Here is an 8,529-nt window from a genome sequence, read left to right on the forward strand (position 1 = left end):
CTCCCTGCGCGTTTCGGTCAAGGGACAAAGACTGACAAAACCCAGCGTTTTAAGGAGTTTGGCACCATTTCCCCTTCATTTGCCCAATTCTGAGTTTCTGCTTGGCGGCGAGGTCGGATTTTCACGTGGAGGTTCCTGCCAGGCTTCAAAGCCCTGTGCGTTCCCGCTTCCCGCGGGGCGTTCAGGAAAGCGGGCGGCTCGCGGGCCGCGTCCGCCCTGGCTGCGCTCCGGGCCGCGGCGCCGCGCGCTCCCAATGAGCAGCTCGCTGAAGGAACCGCACATTTTAAACTAGGAAGTTGTTTGTTAAAGTGGCAGAGAGGGAGCGGACTAAACTGGAAGCAATTAAGCTGTGAAATAAATAAGTGAAATTTGCGGGGGAATTGAAGGAGAGTGGGAACCTCGCAGAGTGCATGAAGATCAGTTTTGGCTTTCCACAATCTCTGTTGGTGGACTGTGCTTGTAGCAGTGTGTGTTCTTGCAGTGTTGTTCAGAGGCCTCGTTTACCTGTCCCTGCACAGCCGGTGGTTGCTTCCCGCTGGATCCGCACCCTTCGGCAAGGCTTTGGCGCGTGTTAAACGGTGTCACTGAGGGCACCAGGCAGCTGCGTTACTGCAGCCGGTTCCGCTCAACCCTCCGAAGCCCAATGAGGTTCACGTTTGTGAAGTCTCAGTATTTGATTTTTGAAGTTATATGCATTGCCATATTGTCCCACAGAAGTTGGTGAAGCTCTGGAAACTTCAGCTCTTGGTTTCCTATCAGTTTTAAGTTAGTTATAAGCACAGGTAGGCATGTACAAATAAGGAGATTAATCTCAGTAATGTCTCAGAATCTGTAAGAATGAATGTTTCCTTTGAGGAACAGACCAAAATGGTCTATGGAAGAGTTGGATATAAACCAGTATTCATAGGTAATAGATGTTTAGTTTTAAATTTACATGGACAATACATTTTTCCCCCAATTTTAACAGCAGTCACAATTTTGCTTTCTTTTACCAGGAAAGTCAAGTGCAAAGTGAGTGTAGTAATAGCCACTTCCTAAGTAGAGAGCATGATTTAAATTAGTTAAATTTATTTTTAAGTTTAAATTACTTTGAAAGGTTTTGAAGTCATAGAGTTGCTCAGGGAAAATATTGACCAGGGGAATAAGGACCATATTCGCATTTGAAGAGTTTTTACCCCACAGTGAAAATAGTCTATTATTGTTAAGGCCAAGGGGGCAACCCCAAATCTCTCCGACCTCCTCAGCGGTAGGTAACACCCGGACGCAGTGCGGGGAGTTTGGGGCTGGGATCCTCATTGCACAGAAGGATGAGGGGGAGGCAGAGCAATGTTTGCTTTTCCAAGGAATTCAAGCAAAATGCAGGTCCTTGTCCCTGCATCCGTCACAAGACCCTTCGCTAGCAGACCCCGGCCTTGCTTGGTGCCTGCTGTGGCCCAGCACACCCTGGTGAGCGGTGCAGACGTGCCCAGCCCGTGCTTTCCTGCGCCAGGTTTATCCCACATCCTTGAGGGCCCGGCCGGGAGGCGTTTGGCAGCCTGTCCGTCCCAGGGCTGGAACAAGAGGGAGAGGAGCTCCAGAAATAGCCCCCGCGCGCCCGGCCGCGCGGATTGAATGTCGGCGCGGCCCGGCCGGCGCAGCGCGGCGCTCCGTGCGGGCGAGCGCTGCCAGCGCCGTTGCAAAACGTCCTGGCTATTGGTGAGCTCCGCGGTATCTGAAGATGACTAATGTGTAATTCTTGTCTTGGCAGCGTAGGGGATTGCAAATAGTATCATTTTTTCTTTCTGCTGTAACAGATTTTGAGGTTTGTTTTGAAATTAGCTGTTCTAGAATGATTCCAAATCTCTGTTTTCCTTTGCTGGGTGGTTGTGCGACCCCAGTGCAGCGGCTGAATCACCTGCAAGTGTGAACCCTGGGTCCGAGCAGGGAAGAGTCCTGGCCAGGAGGGAAGAAACTTCGGTTCCAAGTGCACAGAGCATGATCAAAACAGAGCCCTGCTAGCAAAGCAGCGGCCCAGAGACAGGAGTGTTAGAGCAGAAAAGAAGGTAACGGAAAATCTATTTGATGTTCTGGCCAGTTATAAAAGGCCTCCTTCTTTCTTTGGGAAATCTTTTCTACAGAAATCTCTCCTTCAAGCGGGTACTTAGACACTGAAAGAGTTGAACTGCGGTGCATGGGCATGAGACGGGCATGCCGAGGAGTCCTGGGTGAGACTAGGGGATAACCCGGGGCCGATGGGGTTTTGTTCGGGGTGAGGTGGCCCCAACGGATGCGGAGAGAGGAAAAGATGCTCCCCATGAAGCAGAGAAGATGCAGCGGGACCGATTGCATTGTGTTTTTGGTAGTTAATTTTAACTGTTGTTTTGATGAAATTTGTGGGATTTTGTGTAGATTTACCCAGATTTCATAACAAGGCACCAGTATTTGAATTGCATGTGCTGTGTGTTTTGCTGTTCTTACAAATCATTGTCTCTCTATTCTGCTCTTGCCCTTCGGGCTGCTGCGGGTCCCGTCTCCTGGTTAGTAGCTGTCTCTGGGAGGCGGTTGCAGGAAAACACGTGCCCAGGTTGGAGAGGTGGGACACGAGGAATAACTGTGCTGCAAACGATGCGGTACCCGGGCTGGAATAAGGTGTAATTGCTGCTGTCTGCTAGGACGGGAGCGCTGGGTGGTTAAAGAAGGGCCAGGAGCTCTCAGCAGTGAAGGAATTGTTTTTCCTTGGAGTTTGCAAAGAGCTCCAGGGCCTGCCTGCGAGAAGGGCAGTGTCTGCGCGTCCTCCGCCTTGGCTCGGCTGGGAGTCCAGGCAGGTAGCTCGTTACACCAGGATTAGTCCCGGTTGTTCCCTTCCTATCAGGATTGCCACTTTCCGTTGTTTTCCGTGTTCCTCCTGGCGACTCAGGCTCTTTGTGCAGTATCAGAAGATCTAACGTTTCTAGAAAGCATCGCTAGTATCATGTGAACCAGCTGCATCTGCTTGGTGGATGCATCATTTGTTGGGCTGGTTCTGAATACCTAAAATGTGGGTCACGTCACAGTAATGAAGGGTGCTGATACGTGTATTTTGAGTAGCACTGGGAGGCTCTGTTGAAAGCTCAGAAGAGTAAAGAAGCTTCACTACCCTCTAGCCCTTGAAGAAATGTTTGGAGAAATGATGTGGAAACAAGCGGGGGGGAGTATCCTGGTGGTATTCCACAAAGTTTGTGAGTGCCCTTCGTTTTGCAGCCAGCATCTTTCCTGTCACTGTCCTCTCCAGCACGGCAAGGCCGGGTGTCCAGGCACGGCTGCTCCCGCGCGGGGACTTGCTTGGCTCCTGGTGCCACCTGGACAGAGGTGCCCATGGCAGCATGGGGGAATGCCATGTCCGCAGGGGGAATGCCGTGTCCGCAGGGGCCGTGCATGGAGCACAGGGAATGCCGTGTCCGTACGGGCCGTGTGTGGAGCACAGGGAATGCCGTGTCCTCCCGGAGCACAGGCAATGCCGTGTCTCCCGTGCCGTGCATGGAGCACAGGGAATGCCGTGTCCTCCCGTGCCGTGCATGGAGCACAGGGAATGCTGTGCCCTCCCGTGCCGTGCATGGAGCACAGGGAATGCCGTGTCCTCCCGGAGCACAGGGAATGCCGTGTCCTCCCGTGCCGTGCATGGAGCACAGGGAATGCCGTGTCCTCCCGGAGCACAGGGAATGCCGTGTCTCCCGGGCCGTGCGTGGAGCACGGGGAATGCCGTGTCCTTCCGGAGCACAGGGAATGCCGTGTCTCCCGTGCCGTGCATGGAGCACAGGGAATGCCGTGTCCTCCTGGAGCACAGGGAATGCCGTGCCCTCCCGGGCCGTGCATGGAGCACAGGGAATGCCGTGTCCTTCCGGAGCACAGGGAATGCCGTGTCTCCCGTGCCGTGCATGCAGCACAGGGAATGCCGTGTCCTCCCGGAGCACAGGGAATGCCGTGTCCTCCTGGGCCGTGCATGGAGCACAGGGAATGCCGTGTCCTTCCGGAGCACAGGGAATGCCGTGTCTCCCGTGCCGCGCGTGCAGCACAGGGAATGCCGTGTCCTCCCGGGCCGTGCGTGCAGCACAGGGAATGCCGTGTCCTCCTGGAGCACAGGGAATGCCGTGTCTCCCGTGCCGTGCGTGGAGCACAGGGAATGCCGTGTCCTCCCGGAGCACAGGGAATGCTGTGCCCTCCCGTGCCGTGCGTGGAGCACAGGGAATGCCGTGTCCTCCCGGAGCACAGGGAATGCCGTGTCTCCCGTGCCGTGCGTGCAGCACAGGGAATGCCGTGTCCTCCCGGAGCACAGGGAATGCCGTGCCCTCCCGTGCCGTGCATGGAGCACAGGGAATGCCGTGTCCTCCCGGAGCACAGGGAATGCCGTGTCTCCCGTGCCGTGCGTGGAGCACAGGGAATGCCGTGCCCTCCCGGAGCACAGGGAATGCCGTGTCTCCCGTGCCGTGCGTGGAGCACAGGGAATGCCGTGCCCTCCCGGAGCACAGGGAATGCCGTGTCTCCCGTGCCGCGCGTGCAGCACAGGGAATGCCGTGTCCTCCTGGAGCACAGGGAATGCCGTGTCTCCCGTGCCACGCGTGCAGCAGGAGGCCGTGCAGCCGCGGCCCCGCGAAGCTCCGCGCTGCGGGCAGGGCTCCGCTGCCCTCCCGGTGCCATCCCGGCCGTGCCCGCTGGGGCCGGGGCTGGCAGCTCCGGAGGGAGGCGGTGGGACAGCAGGACGTGCTGCACATCCCAGCGCTGGCACTGCTGCCTGCGCTGCCCGGGGACGCGTGGGCATTGGGAGCGCGTGGGCATTGCATTGCAGGGCTGCAGGAATTGGGGGAAAATCACATGAAGAAAACGGGGTACTTCATGTGACGCGTCCCTGTCACCCGCCAAGTGACATCCCTGCTGGGGTTTAGCTGTCCTAATCCTCCAGAGCCCTTCTGGTGCTTGGGTTCGGGATACGCAGCTCTCAGCCATGGCAATCCAGGGCTGTTACGGAGTGCCAAGGTAATTGTAGCAGTCGTCCAACACTGTAATTCAAAGTGTTCCTGCTGGTTATATCTTCCTATTGTTCATCACTGTTGTTCTTTCACCATCTTAAAGTTTCTCCTGTATCAAAAAGCCTTAAACTGTTTATACTTTCCACACCAAATGTTTCTTTTAAGGGTTTTGTGGCAGAGTAGCTCCAACAGCTGTGCCATGCGTAGCAGGGAAATAAATCATCCCTACGGGAGGACTGTGCAGGGATTTGTTCCTGTTCAGGAGTGGGACAGAGCAGGGACTGTCCTGGGGTCCCTTCCTGGTAGGTGCCAGTGCCACAGAGTGTTTGCAGGGTGCGAGCGGCCGCTCCGGAGCGCAGGAACCCGGGGACACGGAATGTGCTGCAGCTGTACCTGCTTCTCAAGAGCTCCTTCCTTACTTAATTATCCCTAGCTCACTAATTGTTTAAGGAAATTTGCATTTTGCCTTTTATTTTTCTTCTAAAGAATGTTTCAACGTTTAAACTCCCCTTTCAACTGATGCTTTCCTTTTTTTCCTTTGTCTTCCTGTTTTTTTGAATATATTACGTAGAAGGAATTTGGGAATTTTTTTTTAGCAGTTTAAAATATGCTTTGCATGTAAAATAGCAATATGGCTTCAGGTTTTGAATGTTTGGTGTACTTGCTGTGCGTGTTTCCGAACGCTTTGGATTCGTGCCGCTGCTTTTGTATGAGTTCTAGGGGGTGCGGGAGTGACGCCGCGGTCCTGCCGCGCGCAGGGAGCCGGGACCCCCGCGGCCTCCCCGGGTTTGGCTGTGTTAGTGCTGCAGTTTTACACCAAAGGCAGCGGGCGGCAGGAGAGCAGGGCCGCGGCACCGCGAGGGCTGCAGGGGACCGTGGCCGAGTCCACGGGAGCTGTTTGGAACGTGGGGCTGATCCGGGTGTGCAGCGAGCCACGAGCTCCCGGCAGGAGCCACGGGCTGCGCGGCCCCTTGCTGCACCACCACGCGCCCTTGCAATGCACGCTTTGCCTGGCTGGTTCTTGCTGCTATTCTAGAAAACATTAAGTAACTTACTTTAAGGGGTATTTCCCTCTCAAATTGGAATTTCACTAGTATCACCCTTCTTTCTGTGTTTCGCAGTTATTTTTTTCTAATCCTTTACACTAATGTTTATTTTTATCATGATTTTGTTTAATTTGTACTCACTTAGTGGCAGTCTCCTATTTCTCATCAGAATATCTTGAGACTGCTGTTTCCTAAGTCATGTTGTAGGATGTTTGCCAGTTCTTCAAAATATATAACTAATGTATTCCAGTGAATGTGGTTTACAGCTTTGTACTAAGTTCCATTATATTTTTACTGCTCATTTACTTAACTCCTAATTCACTGTGGTAAATAGTAATTCGCCCCAGTGTTAATTACGTCTGAATAATTGGCTAAACTTTCTTGTGCGTGCTACTTTGCATTCGCCAACATGAGCTTCCTTGATCATCTGTGTGTTGTGATCTTCTGTGACTTCTCAGTCACTTTTAGTTTTTAATTTTTCGAATGATTCTGGACCATCTTGCACATTTTGTGAGCTGTGTGACTGTGTTGAGCAGAGAAGTGGACAAATCCTCACACCGGTCTTTGGATCTCCTCCCTGGGCAGCTCTCTCCACCCGGGCTCCTCCTCTTGGTTTTTGCTCTGAGCACTTTGCTGCCCTTCCTGGCCGTTTGATGATCATAGAATCATGGAATCGTTAAGGTTGGAAGGGAGCTCTAGGGATCATCCAGTCCAACCCTCCTGCACATACAGGGTCACCTAGAGCACGTGGCACAGGACTGCGTCCAAGCGGGTTTGGAGATCTCCAGAGAAGGAGACTCCACAACCTCTCTGGGCAGCCTGTTCCCGTGCTGTCACCCTCGCTGTTGTGACACTGGGTTCTTTAGAGCTCTCCTCCAAAGGCCCTGCCCAGGGCCGTGCGCACTCGGGTGCTGCCGTAGCGGCTGCTTTTGTGGTCCGGTTGAGGCGCGCGCGGCCGGTGACGTCCCGCGCTGCCGTCGCCCGTGCTGATCCGCAGGGGCTCCTGGCGCTGCCCCCCGTGCGGGTTGTGCTAACGGTGAAGATCACAAACCAGCGCCGAGGACCTGGCTGAACCTCCGTGGGCGGCAGTGCCATAACCAGGCCCTCCTCGTTTATACAGGACTATAGTAGGAGCCTATGTCAGCCATTGTGCCGTAAATCACAAAAAATAGTGTTAAACTGGCAGCAATGTGTAAGAAAGAAAAGTCAAGGTATAACTTCTGCTAATGCGTGTGTGTTTTACATTTTTGTATACAATGGTATTTTCATCTTTTTATTTTTGTAGTGGCAAGGAATAGGAAAATTAGATTCTTTTTTCCTTCATTATTTCCCTGCATTACTACTTCTGGCTTACAGTATAGTCTTCTGAATTAAATGCTGTTGGTATTGTAAATATTAATACAAAGGCATACTCGTATGGACTCTGAATTTTAATGCTTCTGTTAGGCTGTAACTAGAGGGCACAAGATTAAAAGGAGCCAACTTTTATAAATCCAGGCTGCAGCTTCCATTGCCTTTCCTCAAATCTCAAATATCCGGCCACCTTCTTCCGAATCACTGCAGTCATTTAAAATATCAGCTTGGTGTTTGCATTCTGCGTTGGCTGTTCGTGTCGTGCTGGTGGAGAATGCTCAATGAGCGCTCGTGAATCCCCTATCCGCGATCCAGGGGAGGCTGCAGGAAGCGGAGCTCGCGGGGGTGTGCGGGACCCGCGGTGCTCGTGCGGCCGTGCCGCGGCCGCGCGGAGCGGAGCGGCCTCGCGGCTCCGTGGCTTTCCCGCCGCTCCGGGCTCCCGCGCGGCCCTGAGCAGCCTCCATGTGGAAAAGCCCCGTTATTTGTGCGCGAGGGGAAGCGCAGCAGCGGGCACGTGGAGGCTGGGCATTAACGGGCACGTCCTCTGGAATGGCCTTTCCCTCTGCCCTCGCGGGAGTCTCCCTGTGGGATAATGTGGCTCCCAAACACTGTTGTATTGAACATCGGCGTTAGGTTCCTTTGGATGGCTCTGTCCCCGCCCAGAGCTAATGCACAGACTCATTTATGATTTCTTATTCTGTGAACACCTGACACCAATTCAGATCTATGCTTCATCCCAAACGTAACGTGGAGCCTTCAAGTGAGGTATTCGAAGGGCACCGTGTGCGGTGGGTTGTGCTGAAGGCAGCAGGCCCCGTGCAGCCCGTTCCACCCCACGAGCAGCCCTTGCTCCCGCTGCTCCGCTGGAAGGTTCTGCAGAGGCCCTTGATCTGCTGCTTCAATGTGTTCCCGGCCAGCTTATACCCATTTGCTTTTGCCAGTGATATACCTTAACGTAAATAGCTCTTTTTCGTTTAGATTAAACCGTATATGTGTACGTATATATGTGTGTGCGTACGTAAGCGCGCAGCGCGTCAGCGCCGTGTCAGCGTCCCCCCGTATTTTGAATTCACGCTCTGGAACGCAGTGTCTCTCCTCCGTGACGGGGTGTCCTGGTTTCTCCCCGCAGAGCCGTACATGCGGCGCGC

Source organism: Tinamus guttatus, unplaced genomic scaffold (assembly GCF_059628265.1).
Source record: "Tinamus guttatus ecotype Peru unplaced genomic scaffold, ASM5962826v1 Tinamus_guttatus_pri_ptg000004l, whole genome shotgun sequence".
In the NCBI taxonomy this organism is placed as follows: Eukaryota; Metazoa; Chordata; class Aves; order Tinamiformes; family Tinamidae; genus Tinamus; species Tinamus guttatus.